The following is a 22,475-nucleotide window of genomic DNA, read 5'->3' on the forward strand; positions in this document are numbered from 1 at the left end:
GCCTTCAGGCCAGGCCCGCACCACGTCCACAAACGCACTGGATGACTCGGTCCCTAACTGCCCCGGACCATCCCACCTTCCAGAGGGCCCTCAGAGTGACCTTTCTAAAATTCCAGACAAACACTAGACGATGTCACTCATGTGTGGAATATAAAGAAACACATGGACAAAGAGAACAGTTCAGTGGTTACCAAGGGAAGGGGGATGGGGGTTGGCACAGGGGGTGAAGGGCAGCACTCATGTGGTGACAGACAAGAAATAACGTACAACTGAAATCTCACATTGATGTCAACTATTATGAACTCAATTTAAAAAAAAAAAGAAACTACCACTTGTTGAGTTTTGGTATAGCATCAAAGAAAAATATCCATGTTTATCTAAAAAGACTATTAAAATACTCCTCCTTTTCCAACTACATACCTGTGTGAGGCCAGATCTTCATACATCTCATCAAAAACAGCATACTGCAACAGACAGAATGCAGACGCGGATACGAGAATCCAGCTACCATCTCACTGAGTCGGACATTAAAGATATTTTGCCAAAATGTAAAATAATGCCACTCTTCTCAGTACATTTTTTAGTTAGAAAATACAGTTATTTTTCATAAAACATATTATTTATAACATTTAGTAGGCTTATTATTTTTAAATGAATTAGTAAAAATTTTTCAACTTCTCAGTTTTAATTTCTAATATGGTAAACACGAATAGCTAACACCCACATAAACAAAAGCTCTTTTAGATTTTCAATAATTTTTAAGAATCTAAAGGAGCCCTAAGGTCAAAAAGTTTGAAAACCAATGATATATGCTAATTCTCCAAAATGTAAGCCTCAAATAACTATCATACTAAAGTGTGTAGGATAAATTTCCATAGTAAAAGCACGGATAAAAGTTTTATATATTGCTATGGTTTTTAACGAAAGTTTTAAATTATAAAGAACCATATACACGAAACAAATAAGGCAGATATTTTAAGAAAAAATGACATGCACCCTTATTATTACTCAAATGGACAATGGATACAAAAGGGTAACAACAAAAAAATAATCATACTATCCTAATTACTGAGAGGCTGGAGTACTAATTAACAGAAATGGATATTGCACACTTGCCTTCTTTGTGTCTTATTTTCTCATGAGGATGAGAAAAGGAGGATATAACTGATTACTAAGGATATAACTAGCTTCTAAGGGAAGTACATCACCAAATCAACACTAGGAAAAGAGTTTGGTATAGAAAGATTACAAAGTAACTATTCAATTAAAAGCAGGGACCCCCAACAGATTCTTGCACACCCTGTTCACAGCAGCATTATTCACAACAGCCAAAAGGTGGAAGGAACCCAAACGTCAATCGACAGATGAATGGATAAACAAAATGTGGTATATACATAAATGAAATATTATTCAGTCTCAAAAAAAGAAATCAAATTCTGTCTGATACATGCTACAACATGGACAAACCTTGAAGACCTCATGCCAAGTGAAACAAGCTGGACAAATACTGTATGACTCCATTTATAAGAAATACCTAGAGAAGTCAAATTCATAGGGACAAAAAGTAGAATGGTGATTACCAGGGGCTGGTGGTAGGAGACCAGGGGAGTTAATGTCTAACGGGTACAGAGTTTCAGTTTGGGACGATGAAAAGCTTTTAGAGCTGCATAGTGGTGACAGTTGCATAACAATGTGAACGTGCTAAGGGCACTGAACTGTACACTTAAAAATGTTAAATCTTGTTATGTATATGTCACCTCAACTTGAAAAATCAGGCAAATTAAGAAAAGCAACAAGTCACACACAGTCTTTCAATAACTGAAAGTAAATACTCCTTACTTTGACACTATGATGTTTTTGACTCTAAACGCTGCAAACTGGTCCACAAGCAATCCTGGAGTTTTTCATTAGGGATAAACAATGCTAACCTCTGAATTCTGGCAGGAACCAGCTTCCGGTCATTACAGCTTACTTTCAGACTGTTCCTGTAATCATTGAAAAATCCATTCCTGCTTTCGGGAGATTACAATCTTAAAGCAAATACTAACACAGGTGCCTGACTGAATTAATAACCTGCACGTGGTCTGGGAGCCAGTAAACTTATAAGATGCTTCCCATTCTAACTGTCCACACTATCCAGTTCTAAGGGCAAACGAGGAGCCCCAGAACTCGGGAAGGACAACCTAGGGGGAGAATGGTAGATTGCTGAGAAAAGAAAATCCTACAGTAATTACAGACACTCCTGGATTCACCGACCAGCAAATCTTACCTGAACATCTGTCAGCAGGAGGCCCCTGTGCTGTGTTCTCTGCCTCTCTCGTCCCCAGTTAGATACTCATTGTCTAACTAGAGTTATTCTCATACAGTTTATTTTATGTTATCTGACGTCTACTTTCCACCAACATGGGTAAAATTTACTAGTGGAGGGAATAAAAACGCATTTTGGTTTGTTTCACTTTTTAAAAATCATTTGAATTAATGTTAGAGATCAGAGATAAAATAAATTAGGAAAGATATTTTCCATTTACACAATTTTGATAGAAATACAGGCATTAAAAGTTGTAAGAATGTAACCACTCTGGAAAACAGCTGGTATTAGCTAGAACTGCAGAACACGTGACTACTCTGCACACAGCAACTCCACGCCCGAGCACACGCATGTTCTTCACTGGAAGCCCAGGGATCACAGCCACAGGCCCTCGCAGCAGCAGCATCGTTTACAGGAGCCCAAGACTGAACCCACCCTGAAAGGATAAAGGGCGGTACCTTCAAACAGCAACGGAAACGAACGCTACCCAGAACACGACGTGTGAATTTCACAAACAATAATGTTGACCAAAGGGATCTTATGAAAGAATACCTATAATATGACTCATTTACATAAGTTCAAAAACAGGCCAAACTCATTTTATCAGTTAAGACGGCATGCATAGTATGACTAAAATTGAAAAAGCAAGGAAAATAGACCACAGGGCAGTATGGTGGTTAGCTGGGGGTGGGTGGGGTAGAGATTGTGAACGGGGAAGGGTACACACGGTGGTGTTGCTGGGATGCCAGCGACACTCCATGTCTTGATCTGGGTGGTGGTTACAGAAGTTCTCTTTGTAATTATTCTTTATGGCTCATATGTCTGATGTAGTCTTCCACATGTCAGAGACATCTCACAGCAAAGAGGTTTGACAAGCTGTGAATTGTATTAGGCACGAGTCCTCCAGGATTTTTGGAGAACTTAAATCCATTATTACGAAAGAAATTTTTTTTCTTTTTTTTTTGGAGGAATATTGGCCCTGAGCTAACATCTGGTGCCAATCTTCCGCTTTTGCTTGAGGAAGATTATCCCGAGCTAACATCTGTGCCAGTGTTCCTCTGTTTTGTATGCGGGATGCCGCCTCAGCACGGCGTGATGAGCAATGTGTAGGTCTGCACCCAGGATGCGAACCCACGAATCCCAGGCCACTGAAGCAGAGCGCACAAACTTAACCACCATGCCACCAGGCCAGCCCTGAGAAAGAATTTTTTAAATTATTATATCCAACCTTAATGAGTACTCTCCAAACCTAGAAAATCTCAACAAAGTAGCAAAGATCCTATTTTAGTGCTCAAGCTCAGAAGGGGTCCACAAAGAAAATGCATGTTAACAGCAACAAGTGGAGATAGAAAAACTTCAGAATAAAGTTCTACTTCTTTCTAAAGGATAAAAACAGTGGTTAAGCAGAAGATTGAGATGAGAAGCAAAAAGAAGATTTAGGGAAAAAATATACAGATGTTGTTAGATGAATGCAAAGCAGGAAGAAAAACAGAAAAATTTGAACATAATATTCCAAACACCCTAAGGTTTAAGCTTTTGATGACGGACTTGTTTGGGGGTTGGAGAGAAGAAACGGCAAGGAAAACGAGCTTTCCTGAGTGGTGATGTAAATTAAGCACACCCAGCTTGTACCCTCGGAGGACAACTCTGCTGCCGTGGCTGTCTATTGTCTCAGACTCAGCTCTATGGCAGGGTAGACAGAGCGTGGCTCTCTCCACACCCAGGCCTCCCCTCGATGCCCCTGTCCACGGATGGCAACAGATCCTGAACTCTACGCTTCTTCTTAAAGTAACTCCAAGGACCTGCCTCTAATTAGTCACTCCTTTCCTGGGGAATTTTCTGCAGCCCACAAATATCCACGGAGCCCGAGGCAGTTCGAACTGGTTCCTGATTGGTTCCAATAGCTGCCTAGAGGCTAGTTCAAATCTGCCTTCCAGGACTGCCTTCTAAGGTGGGGAGTCTCAGCAATCACCTGTCACCTGGCTACCCACCTACGTAGAGGAACAACCGTATTCGGGAAACGCCACTGCAAAGAGACTGTAGTTTAATAACACCGTAAATATGATTCCACATATTGACGGTGTTATCATTCTCCAGCTCTTAATTCTCAAAACATGCTAGTGAGATGATAGTAACTAAAGATATGTAGACACGGTCATGCCCAAGCTTATTCAAAAGATGCACTCTTCCTACAACTGTGTTAGTATCAAATCATTTTCCGGTTGACTTGCACTGTGAATTTCAGACACATTCCACAGAGGAGTTCTGTCTTCTCACCACAGCACCAGCTCCTCGGGATGCAGCACATGGAAGCACTGCAGAGCCACGTGGCAAGGGTCTTCTCTGCTTGTGGTAGAGCTATTTTTCTGTGTAATTCATCATACCTAATAAACCACAAACTCCTAACTCCAATTTCCACCTGGTCGGCAGTGCTCATCAGCACTGCACTTAAGCGTTTGATAAGGCAGGAAGTAAGGTGCAGGGCCCCAGACAGTCTTCCAAGAACAAGGAAACAATAAATGAATGAGGATCTCTACCCAAAGCCTGGATCAACACCCACCACTCAGAGTCCGGGTCTTCTGAAAGCCTAGGGCTGACAGCCCCACAGCCCAGGCGAGTAAAAGAGGTCAAGGGAGAAAGCCAGGGGCCCGCTGCTGTGGTTAGACAGCAGCAAGGAGGCACATTTTCAGGGAAAGTTACTCCCTATTTACTTCTGTGCCTGATTTCAACGGCCAGTTCTAAGAGCACGAACATGTAATTATCTGCACAGAGAAAGGAGGGCATGGATGTTGGAAGACAAACAGCTTGATTAGTAGTCGAAAGGAGAGTGGGAGCTGGATCCTGCTAAGAGAGCATGGACACCTGGAATGTGGATGCTGAGATGCTGTGGTACCATCTATGAGGCTCTCTGGTATCAAGTCCTGTGCCTTAATTAAAAAGGGAGGGGCCGGCCCTGTGGCCCAGTGGTTAAGTTCATGCACGCTGCTTTGGCGGCCCAGGGTTTTGCTGGTTCAGATCCTGGGTGTGGACATAGCACCACTCATCAGGCCGTGCTGAGGCAGCAACCCACATGCCACAACTAGAAGGACCCACAGCTAGAATATACAACTATGTACTGGGGGCATTTGGGGAGAAAAGCAGAAAAAAAAAAAAAGGAGAGCATTTCACTTAACAGAGTGAGCAAGACTGAAAGAAATGATAATTCCCAGTGTCACACAGGGTGTAGAGAAATGAGAGGCCAATTTGGTGATACAATTTTAAAGACTTAAAACGTTGCAAACCTTTTGATTCAGCAATTCTACTTCTGGAAATTTATCATAAGGAAATAAGCTAGGATTGTGCAAAGATTCAGCTGTGAGGATTTTTACCACAGCATTTTTATAAGGGGAAAATCTGAAATAACCTTTACATCCAAAATGGGATACTGGTTCAGTACATGTTGGTTACAGACACAAAACAGAATACTATGCAACCACCAGTAATTATATTACAGACGACTGCAGACTGACATGGCAACAAGTTCTCAATAAAGTGAAAAGTGAAATTACACGTTACATTTCCAGGATGCTCTGAAGGCCCACCCGCTACTATATAACTAGATGTTGGGTAAATTACAACAAACATAATTTCTGCTGGACTTGCAGGAAAGTATGAGAAACCTCCAATGAAGATGCACACACAAATAAACACACGAGGAAGCCAGAGTTATTCAGCAAATGCAAACGCAAGAGACATATTTGCCCAGCATTATCTGAACAAATGCTGATATAAGCACTGGAATCAGAATCAGGGTACCTAATGGTCCCAGTTTGCCAAGAACTGTCCTAGTTTTAGCACGGAAAGACCCTCATCCCAGGAAACCCCTCAGTCCTGGCAAACCAGACAGCTGGTCACCCTATGAGACATCGGAACTTTGGTCCAACCTCAAGGTAGAGGGACTGAGCCTGAGTCACACACATTCAGCAGGGCCCATGTCAGAGGCTAAAGTCGTCTCCAGCTTGTAGCGCTCTGTGGTTCGAGGTTGAAGCAGATGTGAATCTTGTCTGCATGGAAACATTCCCAATTTAGAACCTAAGGATTCCACAGATGAGGTTCAACCAAAACTCAGTTAACAATCAAAAATTACCAAACGTACAAAGCAAATAAGTCATCACAAGCTGTCAGTAGAAACAACAAATTTAGATCCCTAAGCCTTCAGAAACTGAAATGAACATAAACAGAATTTAAAATAATTAGGTTTGGATTTCTGGGTTCCAGTCAGGCATATAAAAAGCCTGGAAATTGCTACTCTGTCCTAACGACAAGTAAAAAGCTGAACGAAACAGAGAAATCTATTCTTCTTAGATCCGTAAGAGAAGTACATCACAGGGCAAACCACTGGCTCCAAAATTGTACGGAACAGAAGGCTAAAACAAAGAATGACACTCACCGGAGCAGAAGCCAACCAGCTGAAACCGCCACGGGAACCAGCCCCAGGGCGGGGAACCCCAACTGCAACTGATGGATTGTTGGGGCAAGTGCGAGAGAGAAAAACTTCAGGGGGCCCAGCCATCGGGGCCCCTAGACTTTTGTGAGTTTTACCTCCAGGAGCTCACTAGGTCCTCGCAGTAAATATTGGAGAAAAACCTGCTCATGCTTCTGGCAGGGGAAGGGGAAAAGCAACCGTTTTGAAATACATGAGAGCATTCTGTTCTTCGGAACAAGGTCTGCCCTTAGGAAAATACTTAACCAAGCCTAACCAATTAGGATTTTATCAGAGCCTAACTGACCTGAGGGAAGAGAAATCCCCAACTCCAGCCTATGCTAGCCACCCTGTGCCAGCTGAGAGGGGAGCGGGAAAATGAGAAAAAAATGTAGGGGCAGTCCACAGGCAAGGGCCACTGAAAGACCGGGACCTGAAGTGCCGGGGAGGTAACGGAACATAAAGCACGGTGATTCTATGTAACGACACTGTACTGCATACTTGGCAGTAGCCAAGAGAGTAAATCTTAAACATTCTCATCACAAAAAAGAAGTGCTAATTACATGAGGTGATGGAGACAATAACTAACCTCATTATGGTACTCATTTTGCAACATATAAGTGTATCAAATCATTGCATCGTGCATCTTACACTTACACAATGTTATATGTCAATTATATCTCAATAACTGGATATAAAAAAAGAAATAAGGAAAAAAACGGGGAGAAAGGGCTTAGGGAAATTTGGGGAGGCAATGGAACTGTTCTGTATTTTGATATGGTAGTGGTGACATACCTGTTTGGATGTGTCAAAATGCACAGAACTGTACACTAACAGGGTGAATTTACTGTATATAAATTTTATCTTAATTTTTTAGAAGTGTCTAGTACATAGTAAATGCTATACGGTATTAGTGATCACTATTAACTTTGTTATTGTTATGTACCAGGCACTAGGCTGGGTGCTGAAAGACAATGATGAGCAAATACAGATACAGTCCTACCTGCAAGGAGCCTACGGTGGAGTGGTGAAGACTAGGCATTAATCAATAATTACGGCTATGGCAAATGCCACAAAGGAAGGACACGTGGTGCTGAGAGCTGCACTCTGAAGAAAGAGCAGATGTCAAATATGAGAACAAAGGGGTGGCGGAGGGATTCCAAGCAAAGGCAATAGCCTGGACAAAGACCACGGCAGAAGAGAACACAGGGTTTTGGAGAAACTCAAAAGAATGTTAGTACGAGAACTGAGAGCACACGTTCACACACAAAACCACAGTGAGCTATCACCTCACACTCACTAGATGGTTAGTATAAAAAAAATGGGTCAGTGAGGATGTGAAGAAATTGGAACCCTTACATACTGTTGGTAGGACTGCCAAATGGTATAGCTGCTGCGGAAAACAGTACGGAGCTTCCTCCAAAAAGTAAAAATAGAACCACCGTACAATCCAGCAATTCCACTTCTGGGTATACACCCAAAGAACTGAGAGCAGGGCCTTGAAGAGGTACACGCACACCCACATTGACAGCAGCACTGTTTACAACAGCCAGGAGCTGGACGCATCATCAGCTGAGCGGATAAACAAAATGTGGCGGACACACACAAAGGCATACTACTCGCTCTTAAAAAGGAAGGACATTCTGACACATGCTACAAAGAACCTTGAGGACATTATGCTCAGTGAAACAAGCCAGTCACAAAAAGACAAACAGTGTATGATTCCATTCAACTGAAGTACCTAAAGTACACAAATACGCAGAAACAGAAAGTAGAATGGGGACTGCCAAGAGCTAGGGGGAGGAGAAAGGGGAGCTGTTACCTAATGGGTATAGAGCTTCAGTTTTACAAGATGAAAAAGTCTGGAAACTGGCTGCACAACAACGTGACTATAATTAACACTACAGAACTGCATACTTAGAAATGGGTAGGACAGTAAGTTTTACGTTATGCATTTTTCACCACAATGAAAGCACATAAGTTCACACACACACAGACTGAGACGTAATCACAGGACTATAGAACGCTTCTGCTCCCCTACACCTCACCACCACGTTACTAAAGGCCTATTAACAGCAATTCCTTTTAACCAGTACGTCCTGTCCAGTTATCAAGAAAACATTACAAGACACATCAAAAGGCTGAAAACACAGCTCGAAGAGACAAGAACAACCATCGTAAGCAGACTCAGAAATGGCAGGGATGCTGGAATTCCCACACCAGGAATTTAAAACCACCAGGATTAACAGGCTAAGGGCTCTAGTGGGTAAAGCAGACAGTGTGCAAGAACAGATGGGCAATAGAAGCAGAGACACGGAAATTCTAAGAAAGAACCAAAAAAAGAAAAATGCTAGAGATCAAAAATACTGTAACAGAAACGAAGAAAGGCTTTATGGGCTCATTAGCAGGCTGGACACAGCAGAGGAATCTCTGAGCTTGAGAATGTCTCAATAGAAACCCCCAAAACTGAAAAGCAAACAGAAAAAGACTGAAAAAAACAAAATTTCCAAGAACTGTGGGACAACTACAAAAAATATACACGTAACAGGAATACCAGAGGAAAAGAAAGAGAGAAAGGAACAGAAGAAATGTTTGAAACAACAATGACTGGACTTCCCCTCAAATTAATGTCAGACACCAAAGCACAGATCCAGGAAGCTCAGAGAACACCAAACAGGATAAATGCCCAAAAACCACACGTAGGCATCATTTCCAAACTACAGAAAATCAAATATAAGGAAAAAATCCTGACAGAAGCCAGAGAGGAAAAACACCTTACCTATAGAGAAAGAAAGGTAAGCATCACATCTGACTTCTCAGAAACCATGCAAGAAAGACAAGGGTGGACTGAAATATTTGAAGTGTTGAGAAAAAATCACCAACCTAGAATTCTGAACCCTGCGAAACGAGCCCTCAAAAGTGAAAGACACAGGGGCCAGCCTCGTGGCACAGTGGTTAAGTTTGGTGTGCTCCACTTCAGCAGCCTGAGTTTGTGGGTTTGGATCCCAGGTGCAGACCTACACCACTCATCAGTCATGTTGCGGTGGTGACTCACAAACAAAATAGAGGAAGACTGGCACAGATGTTGGCTCAGGGCTAATCCTCCTCAAGCAAAAACGAGGAGGATTGGCAACAGATGTTAGCTCAGGGCCAGTCTTTCTCAGCAAAAAAAAAAAAAAGTGAAAGACAAAGCCTTTCTCAGACAAAAAAATTGAGGAAATTTGTTGCCTGTAGACAGACCTTACATGAAATGTTAAAAGAAGTTCTTTAAAGAGAAAGAAAATGATATAGGTCAGAAACTCAGATCTACATAAAGAAAGGAAGAGTACTGAAGAAGGAAAGACTGAAGGTAAAATAAAAACTGCTATTTTTCTGATTCTTAATTGATCTAACAAATAATACCAACAACGTATTCATTATGTAGAGCTAACATCATACTTAATGGTGAGAACCTCAAAGCTTTCCCAAGAAGATCGGGAGCAGGGCAAGGGTGTCCCCTCTCACCACTGCTTTTCAACATTGTCCTGGCAGTTCCAGCTACCGTATTAAGACAAGAAAGGAAATCAAAGCTATAAAGATTGGGAAGAAATAAATGAAATAATTAGGTTTGAAATGTTAAAAGGAATGAAAAAGCATGCACTAAGACACTACCTAAAATGACCACAGAGAACCAGATAAAACTTTCAGAAAGGGAAATCTGATCACTAAAACAGAACGCGATGTATGAGCAGGGACATCAGCCAGAAAAGGACTTCATGAACGGGATCTGACAGCTCAAGAAATTCCCATGAAATCCTCTGTAGCGCAGAGGGACAAGGAGACATAAACAGAAAGGCGAGACTGAGAGAGAGGGAGGCCTGACTGAGAAGGACGGATCTAACTGGAGCTCCACAAGGACCAAAGAGAGAAAACGGAGAACAGCTGAAGACATAACCACAGACTGTGCCAAAACTGATGAAAGACCCACAGATACAGGAACCGCAATGTAGACTGAGCAAGATAAGTAAAGAAGAAATCCGCACCTGGCGCATCTTAGTAAAACACAGAGAGGAGCTGGACAGCAGCCAAAGCCAAAAGACAAGGACTTTCAAAGGAACGGCAATTAGCCTAAGAGCAGACATCTCAGCAGCGGTCAGAAATCAATCAACTAATACCTTCAAAGTACCGAGAGAAAATAGGGAATTACATTCCGGATATATAACACACAATTAAATACCCAGAAAAACTGTCTTTTAAGAATTAGAGTTAAGGGGGCCGGCCGGGTTGTGGAGTGGTTAAGTTTGTGCACTCCACTTTGGCGGCGCACGGTTCGCAGGTTCAGATCCTGAGCATGGACCTACACACTGCTCATCAAGCCATGCTGTGGTGGCATCCCACATAGAGGAACTAGAACAACTTACAACTAGGACATACAACTATGTACCAGGGCTTTGGGGAGATAAAAAAAGAAAGAGGAAGATTGGCAATAGATGTTAGCTCAGGGCCAATCTTGCTCACCAAAATAAAGCATACCTTTAAAAAAGAAAAAGCTCTAGCTTTATGAGAAAGGTCCTTTCACTGTCCACACTTTACAGGTGAGGAAACTGAGGCACATGGAGGTTTAAGCACTGCCCACTGTTACTTATCTGGTAGGTGGCAGAGCTGGGATTCAAACCAGGCTGCCAGAGTCTAGTCCACGTGCTTAACCTCTAAGCTGTGTCTATTTGAGGGGAAAATAGAAAACTAAGAAAATAGACAATTTGGTGAAAAGAAGGTTGATCAGAGCTGAAGTGGTCTAAGCCCCTTATATTGTTCAGGAGGGAGGTCAAAATGCTGATTAACCTGACCCTTGACTAGCTCAGGCAAGCACGGTGACATGCAAGGGCAGTCCCTGAAAGACCAGGATCACAGTGCACAACTTCCAAGTCACAGGAGAGAAAAGGGGGTTGGAGGGGACTCGAATCAGTCCCCCGAAAAGGGGAAAAAGAAACAAAAGGCAGAATGAAATACAAGAGATGGCAGAAGCACAGATCTGTCAGTAATCACAACACATCAGTGACTAAAAGACCTACACTTGCCAATTAAGAGGGTATCAGATCACATTAAAGAAGAAGAAACTGTTCTTTACTCTCACATACCTAAAACCTAAGATCACGTTAAGAATGAAAATAAAAGGAGAAAAGAGATATTCCATGCATACAGAAATCAAAAGAAAGCTGGGGTAACTATGTTAATAACGGACAGAATACATTTTAAGGCAAAAGCAGATAATACGGAATAAAGAAGGGAGCCAGCCACATAGTGATAAACAGTCCTCTGCACCAGCAGCATGTCACAACTCTAACCTGATAAACGCCTAATGAAACCACCTGGAAATATGCAAAGCAAAACCAAACCTGATGGGGAAAAATGAGTTATCCACCATCAAAGTGGGAGATTTCAATCAGCTCTCTCAATTAATTACACATCAGATAAAAGAAAAAAGTAAACATTGGGGCTGGCCTGGTGGCACAGCAGTTAAGTTCGCACGTTCTGCTTCAGCGGCCTGGGGTTCAGATCCCAGACACGGACCTATGCACCACTTACTGAGCCATGCTGTGGTGGGTGTCCCACATATAAAATAGAGGAAGATGGGCACAGCTGCTAGCTCAGGGCCAATCTTCCTCAGCAAAAAAACGGGGAGTGGGGGGAGAGTATAACTACAGATACGGTGAAGATTAAAAAGATAAAAGAATACCATGAACAATTTAATGCTAAAAAACTTGATAACATATGAAATGGGCAAATTCCTAGGAAACACAATTTAACAAAACTAACTCAAGAAGAAAGATAAAGTCTAAATTGTGCCATAACCATTAAAAAAAAAATGACTCAGTACTTTAAAATCTTCCCACAAAGAAAACATCAAGTTCAGATATTTTGCAGCTAAGTTCTACCAACATTCAAGGAACAGACCATTGCAGTATTACACAAACTCATCCAGAGCAAAAAAAAAAAGTGGTAACACCCACGACTAATTCTGTGAGGCTATTATACCTTGATACCAAAACCAGATATGGAGAGTATAAGAACAGAAAATTAAAAGCACTATCACTCATAAACAAGACACAAAAATCCTCAAAAGAGCATTAGTAAATGCAATAGCGTATGAAGAAAATACTAGATTGTGACCACACTGGGTTCACCCCTGGAATAATATTTTCCAGAGTCACTTGACCTCACTCACTGCCTAAGGACACCCTCAGCCTGGCCTTCAGGGCCCTTCCCAGAATGCCCCACACGTCTTTGTCCTCTGTAAAAATTATGCTCCTTTCAAAGGAAACTTTATGCTTGTACACCAAGCCCCAAGTTTATCCCGCTGATTAGAAAGTTCACCCCAACTTTAGCATCTTTCCTGACGCATCCTCCAAGCCACCTCCATCCGTCCCTGTCAGCTTCTCCCTGTTGGGTGTGGACTTCTCTTCTCTAATCTGCACAGTCTGCTTTCCTATCTTTCTTAAGTTGCTCATTCAATTCTCCAGCGTATTACAGGTATTCGAGCCCCTGTATTCCCCGCTGGTGTGGGAGTTACCTAAGGGAAAGGACTTGAAACGCCTGTTCGTCAGGACAACTTGCAGTGCACACATCAGGTATTCAACAAATGTACGTTCAACTGAACAGAAGTCCTTTTATTAGTACATGGTGTTAAAAATCCTTTCCCCTGGGAACAAATGATCCTATGTCGGAATAAAGATGCTTTCCCAATGATGTTATCAATTGTATTCTTCCATGGGCCAGTAAACTACGGAAGTCTTTCCACTGGCACAGGCAGAGACAAACACACTCACACACACATAACTCCGGTCACACAAATGTTGGACAGAGTTTCATACAACTTCACTAACCCTGTAATCTGAATTGAGATCTGTCTGGATCCCAAACCTGTCCTCCTCCGGCTGCCTTCTCTAAGACTTTTTGTCCTGGTCTCTCTTTCCATTACACTGTGAACCTTCTGAGAGCAGGAAATATGCCTTCACCAGTGAATCCCCAGACCTAGGAAGGAACTCCATCTATCTGCTGAATGAACGACGATTACATGCAGGAAGAGGTCCAACAGGCCGCGCCTTCCCAAAGCATCACTGTGTGTCCTCAGAGAAGAGTAAAGAGATGCCCCTGCATGGTAAATGATCTGCTCTATCATATTCACCACCCTCTGATTAAGAAGGGAATTGGGTTTTTGGAAATTTTTCCATTAAAAGAGCTCAAAATTTGAGGCTTATAAAAAGCTACGTCCCGGTCATGTGAAATGCTGTTGTCTTGGAGGACAGTAAATACATCAAATATAATTATATAATAAAATTGGTCTTGAAATACTAATAAACACCATCGCAATACAGAGTTCCAAGCAGCTAAAAATATCGCCCAAGCTCCTGCCAATGCCTCTAGTGCAGAGTTCAGGCAATGCCACACTCAAGTGTACCAGCGACACCAGTAACCGAGGGTCTTTTCACAGATGCGCAGCAGTGCAGAAAATGCAAACCAGTTATGGTCTAGCACATAGACAAGAGGAAACAAGTTTAGGTGAAGTGGAAAATTACCCTCTTGATCATGGCCACAGAGGAAATACAAAATATAAAGTTTCCTTTACAAAAAAGGAGAAACGTAGAAATAACTGTCAAAGAAAAGTGAAGGATGCGGCAAAACAGCTGTGCGTCCGTTCCACTGCCACATTCCGTGTTCCAGAAAATGCTTCCATCTGTACAAAACAGGTACAATTGATTACAGTAAATCTGAATTTTAATATGTCTTTCAGATTACTTAAAACTTAAGCTTATTTTAATACTAACATAAATTTCAGTAAATTTTAACTCACAACTTGAAGTTCTTTCCAAAGAAACTAAATTGAACTGGATTGTAACAGATAATGGCAGTTTGTTATTTTTCTTAATTTCTTGTAGCCAAATATTTTCATGAATACCTATATATTGTTAAACTAAGAGGAAAACAAAATACCAATTTACATCCCGATGAGTAAATCTGTTTTCACATCTGCTGCCATCTTTTTTTACTTGCAAAAATAATCCCCTGGCATTTCCATGGTTTTCATATAGAAAGGGCTCAAACGGATGGCTGAACAGCAGCCAGCAACTGCAGAGAGAAGAGAGTCCTGGCGGAGGCCCAGCCTCAGTGGGTTCTGTGCGAGGACAGCTTCCAAGCGATTCCCTCCCGGTTCCGATGGAAAGCAGGAGTGCTGACCCCGAGCCAGCAGACGGACAGGGCAGGCACAGGAGCACGCCCGCCTGTCCAGCGAGGGCAGGCGCCAGGGCAGAGGGCAGGACGGGAAGGCCGGCGACCAGGGCTAACCCATGGCCCAGGGCCAAGCCAAATGGACACATTTCCAATTCTCAACATGTGCCTGGAGGCACAGAGAAGTGGTCGAGGGGTCTTCACTAACCTCCAGCACACGGAAGGGTCCCAGCGTGGAGAGCAGCACTTACAAGCAGGCCTCGCTCTGACCAATGAGCAGTCCTGGACCGTACAGGAAACTGCGGCCTGAGATGGGGCGGGAATCGCCTTGTCAATCCCGGGCGGAGAGACCAGAATAAAGACGCCCACATCATAAACAGCCAGAAAAGGTATTCTCCGACTTTGCCAAAACTCGCACACAATGACCATAACGACGTTTTTGGACAGAGATATTTTCATTTCCTAATTACAATGACGTTACATGCTTAACCAAGAAAGAATAAACAGATACTACAAAACATCTACCAAGTAACCAGCCCAAGACTAGATAATATAAAATTAATACAAAGATACAAGATCTGGTCCCTGAAGTTAATCAGCTCACAGTCTCGTATGGAAGCCACACTCACAGACATGAAATAATCAGAAAGCACAGAGCGAGCCAGCGTGGGCTGGAACACTCAACCGGCTCACCGAGTGGGACCAGCAGGAGAAAAGCATTGAGCCGGAAATCAAGAGAACCAAGGCCCTGTCCTCTCTGTGACTAGTAGGGACAGAGAAGGGAGAGCAGACACGTGGACGAGGTGCTGGTTCCCTCTCATCACCACAGCGCCCCTGCGAGGGGGATCCTTTCCCCATTCTACAGACAAGGACACTGAGGTTCACACTGGGCGGGTGACTTCACCACCACAGTCTGTTCTCACTTGTAAAATAAAGGAACTGACATAAGTCAGTGGTTTTCAAATCAGGACCAGCAAAGCCCCAGGGCTTTCTGGCAGTGACTGGAGCCCCGAGGGGAGCAGGGCTCTTGGTCAAATGTACCAAATCTCTGGTCGACAGCCCGAGACCTACTTCCCCATCGAATGTTCTGCTAATACAACCCCAGCACAGAACATACCTCATATCTAATGAGTGATTCATAAAACTTAAGGAATGGATGGAACAAACCGCCTCACAATCCACTGTAGGGTGACTCGCTCGTGGTGGCTCACTTCCTTAGGCGTCTGGTGATGTTCTTGTTGTTGGCTCCTGTTAAGGCGCTCTTCATCCGTGGGTCGAGTGGGTCGTTCTTCCAGAGGGGGTCTGCGTTTACTTCTGCCGAGCCCTGGGGTGCTTCCCACCCAGCAGCCCTGGGATGAGTTGCTCAGCTCGGGGTTTTCCAGACCACACAGGTAGCATACATTCAAATCTCAAACCCCACAGATTCACAAGAGACTTTTCTGTAAAGCTAAGCAGCAGCCTCCTCCCTCTGCTGACGGAAGTTCTCTCCCCGCGCCCAGCCCTGCCCTCCAAAGACGTTCAGACAACACACGGGGTCCCTGAAATCCAGGTCCTGGGACCAGCAGAGGTCCCGTCAGTGTCACTTCCCACTCTGGTTTTAGATCCTCTCTCTCTCTCAGGCATGCTCACTCCTCTTTCTCTTTTCCCCCACCTGTGGGTTCCTCACTTTCTTGTGGTAAAGATTATAAAAGGGCGCTTGTTTCGTCGTCTCCAGTATTTCCACTGAAGGGTTTATGGCAGGAAGGTTTTCCAGAATATCTGGTCAGGAGGAGTCGAGACTCCACCACCTACCATACCCAGGGTGTGCAAGAGTGAAACCAGGTGGGCGGTCAAAGGAGGAGATGCCCCGGGCAGAGGAGGGAGACACAAGAAGCCAAGAAGAGAGAGGCTCGGACTGGCTGGAGAGGAGGGTGACCCTGGGTGTGGTGAGGAGAGGCCCGCAGGGGCAGAGGACAAAGGGCAGGAGTTTACCTCACAATGATACGGAGACCAATGCGTTCTGAAGTGAGTTCTGAAGGACGACCGGACGGTACTGGTACTTCCATCGAATAAAGAGCATGGTTTAGGAATAGAGCACTATCACTTCTGTACGTAACTCACCAGAAAATCACAACCAGCACACAGATCCAAAGTTAAATTCAAGTAAGAGCTATGGCGTAGGGAAAGCAGAGAGATGACAGAGGAAACCCCATGTACAGGAACTGAGGTGAACCAAGTGCATGTGCCATTATTGGAAGCAAATTATCAGTTGTGTGACAATACTGGGAAATCATAAGATTCATAAAACACAAGGCAAACGTTGCCACATTCTACATCAAGGAGCTGGTTCACACAAGAATTTGGTTATACAGACGGGCGAATAAGTGGACCATCACTGACAGCTAGGAAACGCTTATTATTCTGTTTCCATTATTATTGAATGTAACCAGGCATAATGCTTCAAGGGTTTTTTTTTTATTACTTCCTTTTATTTTAACAACAACCAAATGTGGGTTAGCAAAATGAAGCTCCAAGTTACAAGTTAGCAAAATGAAGTTCAGAGAAGCTGGCTGAGAACCAGAGTCTTGCCACTGCATCTTGGCACTTACAGACGCACATCTCTCTAGATTTCCACGCGCTATAACGATCTGTACATGAAATGGAAGAATTCAAAGCTGAGAAGGGGCCGACATGAAATGGGGTTCATCAAGGAAGGCCTCTGTGTTCCTGTAGGACCCCGGTGCCTGCTTCCCACAGGTGTCACGACAATAACACTAACGGTAATGAAAAGTGTCGGGGAAAATTCAGTCAACTGCTAACACTGTTGAGTAGGTGTATAAAGGGAACACGAGAAAATGAACCGCAGGGCTGAAATACTCCACTGAGATTCTCTGCGATCAGTGGAGTAACCTTCTTCCCAGAAAACAGCATTAGCTCAAACGAAGGAGTAGACCCTGGATAGCAGGAACAAGGCTAACGACCCAGCTCCCCTCTTACACCACATTTCGATCCAGGGCTCTGATCACAGCTGGAGACGATGAGCATGCAGCCGGGGTTCAGGCCATGACTCACGTCACCCAGGTTCTCAGCAGGCGTTCACAGTCATTTACCAAAAGCTTAGCTTTTGGAAGAAACGGATCAGTTCTATCTCCTTCAAGTTCTTATACCACAATCTTACGATCTTAAATAAAATAGTATTTTACACCCACATTTGGAGAAACTCGGCGTGGCCCAGGCTAAACGAGAACGGAGAATCGACTGGAGTTCGTAGGGAAAGAAGGCTGAGTACCTGCAGGCACCGACTCAAACCAAGTACTTACTGAGTGATGAATACGTCCTGCTGTGTCAATGAGTCTGTTAAAAACGTGGCTCTCTCCACAAAGAATTCAAAGCACTTTTAAGTGCATACAAAATAAGATTATTTATCATCTTATAAAACAGAGTTTTAAAAGGAAAAACAGTTAAGGAAAAGGAGAGAGGGATAACGTTAACACTGGGCACAGAAAGCTCGGCCTTCAGTAAGCCCGCAGCGAGGGCAGGAGCCTGGGGATGGCTTGCGTAAATCTTCTCACCAGAAATGAGGGGACTGTCTAGTTACCCGGGACACACAACGTTGTTCCTATCATTGAATTCTAAAAAAACGTCCACACTGAAGCATCATGGGAGGGCCATCAGCTGATGGAGGGAACAACGTCTGCAACAACCTCACACAAATGCACAACAGGATTCACAATTATTTCCTACGACAAACATGAATAAAAGTTGAACATCAATGGGTAGCTTGGTAAAAGCGATTTTCTGAGAGCTAGGGTAATGTGGTCCAAAATGTGCCATGGATGGAAGAGACAGAGAATGTGTCCTTCCCACCGTTCCTGAAAGGCAAGACTCTCAATCAGAGCAGCTGACAAACGAGATAAGGCCCTCAGGCATGCCCGCCATCTCTCTGCCTCCCTCTGTCCACCTGTGAAACGTGGCCACCTGACCCTGTCACCCCTTTGGGCTGATGGAAGAATAAGATCCAGGATGGGAAAAAAGACCTCACTATGCAGGCAGGGCCTGTCAAGAAGGAAATTAAGGCAGGGACGTCAGCGTAGGAGTCCAACGTCTGAATCACCTCTATCAGATACCAGTAAAACGACTGGAAACTAATGAGATTCTGTTTCTTTCTCTTTCTGCCTTTTTGAATATCCTTCCTGACTATTCCCAGGCGAGGCAGCTCAGCCTGCCCCATGCGATAATCCATTTTCTTCCTGGTCACTTGCCCAAAGAAGTGGGAGCACAAAGGATTCCAAGTGGCTGTTTCTTCTCAGATTTAACACAAGATATCTGCTGCTGTTCCTTTTTAAAGATTTCAGAAAGAAAAACCAACTGACTTTGTCTACCCACACAGCGGTCCTATTCGGTCACTGAACAACACTCGTGTGCCTTACATCCCAGCCTCTGGGCTAAGCAGTGCAGAACTGTGACTAGAACACACTCGTGACTTTCTCACCTAGACGACAAAGGACAGCGTTTCTCTGTCCCAACTTCCCCAGTTAAAATGAGTGCTGCACGGTAAGGGTGGCCTTTCAAACACCACCAGAACGGAAGACTGCCGCCTACAAACCTGACGATGCTCGGAGCCTCAAATCCAAAACCCTGGCTTCAGTTAATCACCCGACCACGGCCACCTGAAGGACAGCAGGGCTCTTAGCTCCGTCCTGCAGCCAGCAGGCACTGCGCCAACAGTTTTCGCTACAGAGGCACTGAGGCAGCCGTTGAAGGGGGAAATCAAGTAGTGCAGGGACTCTTCCTGACCAGGGTTTTCTCCTTCAGCGTGAAGCGGTTTTTAACGACACTGAAGACTTTCTCTAAGAAACTGACCTTCGTAATAAAAATAAAATCAACATTCAGGCAGCCGCTTATTCCAAAAAGCCAAGCAAAGAGATTCCTGGTGAAGAAAAATGAAGAAAAGATGATTTTCAATAACCAGGGAGGATAAAGTAATAAATGACCCACGGAAAGTATCAAAAATAAAAAAGCGATACAAAAAAAAAAAGATACAGTGATATAAAAGCACAGTACCATGCTGCATGGCCTCAATTACTCATTTTATAACGTATAAGGTTTCCTTTCTGTAAATGCACGCATGTTACACTGGGCTTGCTACCACACGATTAATGTACTACAGTTCTAATTAATATTCGCACCGAGGCCTACCTCTCAACAACAAACATTCAAGCTGGTAAATACAAGGAAATGAAGAGAGAATATATAAGAAAAATATGCCCTTTTCTCACATACTGAATGGTCCATTTCAACTCCCCAGTTATTGAGAGAGCCAAACTCGCACAGCCACCGTGACGCAGCTCCTGTCCGTCCCGTGGTTAATGCTGCCCATTTAGCCTGGTCAGAGAAGCAGCACCTAATTCAGACACTGCCCCGAAATAACAGCCCTATGGTCTTGGGATCGACTCTCTGGGTAGAGCGGTTCACACGCCACATTCCAAGTGGAACCAGCATCAAGTGTTCAGAGCCGTCTGCAGCGCCTGGGACCTGGCGGAAGAGAGCGACAGGTCTGCTGTGTGTCAGTGAGCACAGGGCAGGGACCCACGCTGCTCGAGGGGGCGGGAAAGAGACAGGCCAGGGATCCTGCCCCAGTTTGCTCACGTCAAAGGACTGCGCTGGGAGAGGGAGATTCTGTTCTTTTCTAATATAATGTGAAGTTAAACACTGACGAAGTCATTTGAAACTGATGTTTGCAGTTTAAGCCACGTATTAAAGACTCTCCTCACGGACGCATGGAGGATATCATCTACTCAGGTGAGGAAAGATGTTCTAAACACATTATCACCAAACTGTATTATCATCTTCCTATGACATTAAGATCGGACAACAACAGAGAAGGGAAAAGAACACATTTTCCATCAAACCTGAGCTAAATCATGGATAAATACGAAAGCAGGTCATGCATAAATTTAACAGTAACTTTAAAAAGCTTCAACCAGATGGGACAAAACATGTACAAGATTTAAATTCCGAACAATTATTAATTGTTCTACATTATCAAAAATCACACCCAGTCTTCGGACCCCTCCTCCAGCCTGTGTAAATAAGGGGAACCTCCCCCACCTGACTCCCTAGTAAGACCCGGACTCATGTCTGTATCACCAGGCTCTCACCAGTCCCAACATGGCACCCTGGAGAGAGCGGGCCCTCCAGAAGCATTTGTTCCATTAGAGGTTTAAAGGAGAAAAAAAAAATCAGGATCAAATAAATACTTGCTGGCATCTATTAAGAACCAAAATAGGGGCTGGCCCTGTGGCCGAGTGGTTAAGTTCGCGCGCTCCGCTGCAGGCGGCCCAGTGTGGCGTTGGTTCGAATCCTGGGCGCGGACGTGGCACTGCTCATCAAACCACGCTGAGGCAGCGTCCCACATGCCACAACTAGAAGGACCCACGACAAAGAATATACAACTATGTACCAGGGGGCTTTGGGGAGAAAAAGGAAAAAAATAAAATCTTAAAAAAGAACCAAAATAAAGTAATAAAACAGGTAAAATGATCGAGAAGAAAAAACTCTCACCACCATCAGAGCAACTGTTCTTCTAAACCCACGATATTCTCAATTTTCTCAAATTAAAACAGACAAAAACTGTTGTCAAAGTAACATCTTAGGAAAGAGCTAAGCATATGTCTTTAGAATTAAGAATTTCCATCAACATGAGCATAAACACCATCATTTAGTTCTAATAATAAAAACATCTCTTGGAAAGTGCTGGATCATTTTACATTTAAAGCAAGGGGCAAAAAAAACACTACTTTATCCTACAGTTCCCCTCTGAACGCTCCCAAATGGACATCAAAGCAACAGAAGGAAAAGGCCAGGTGCTGGACTTGGTTCCTTCTTTACGAAGCTGGATCGTGAGTACAGCTCCCTGGACTTACGCTAACACTGGACTCCTTAAAGAGCCTCAAAGGAGCTGTGAAAACAGCCCCTACCCTCCCCCCACCCTTCCTCTAAAGCAGAATCAGTGGGGTCCACAGACTGACCAGCACCAGACTGAAGATCCCGTGAAGCTCTGTCCCCCCACGCCTGTGATGACGGACTTAGCACGAGGCGTAGGGAGCCCAGAGCTCTTGCCAAGAAGGCCCCACACAAACCAGGACCCCAGGATCAAAGGAAGTGGACGGAGTTCCAGGAATTAGGCGACAGGCGCTGAAAGGACAGTCTCTGAGTGAAGAAGCCAGAGCTGCCTCAGGCCAAGCTTCAGAAGGCCCTGAGGGCCACAAATGCCACCGCTGCCATAGGAACAGAAGGGGGAGCTGTGGTAGAGTCACCAAGGTGTCCTGGAACAAGACCTGATATTCAAGGGGCAGGGCAGCAGCTTTCGCATGAAAGCCAAAGGTACCCCCCAGGCCAGCACAAAGTCAGGGTCGCCAGCCTGGTGTGACACAAGAAACCAGATCCTACACGACCCACACCGAGCTCTCCCACAGCCAGAAAAGAAACAGAGGACGAGCGAGGAGCTATTCCTGCCAC

The 22,475-nt window shown here is 44.1% G+C and overlaps 1 protein-coding gene across 3 annotated transcripts in view; it reads right to left on the reverse strand.

The window, feature by feature from the left end:
* TULP4 (TUB like protein 4) overlaps nt 1-16,185 on the reverse strand; it is a 194,453-nt gene extending 178,268 nt beyond the window's left edge. For 2 of the 3 annotated variants that reach the window (XM_046669523.1, XM_046669521.1), the window contains exon 1: nt 16,093-16,184. The gene's annotated coding sequence lies outside the window, so the exon portion shown is untranslated. Of the gene's footprint in view, nt 1-16,092 lie in introns of all 3 variants that reach the window. The other variant, XM_046669524.1, reaches the window with a different exon arrangement.
* Between the last annotated feature and the right edge of the window lie 6,290 nt (nt 16,186-22,475).

Source organism: Equus quagga, chromosome 8 (assembly GCF_021613505.1).
Source record: "Equus quagga isolate Etosha38 chromosome 8, UCLA_HA_Equagga_1.0, whole genome shotgun sequence".
Classification (NCBI taxonomy): domain Eukaryota; kingdom Metazoa; phylum Chordata; class Mammalia; order Perissodactyla; family Equidae; genus Equus; species Equus quagga.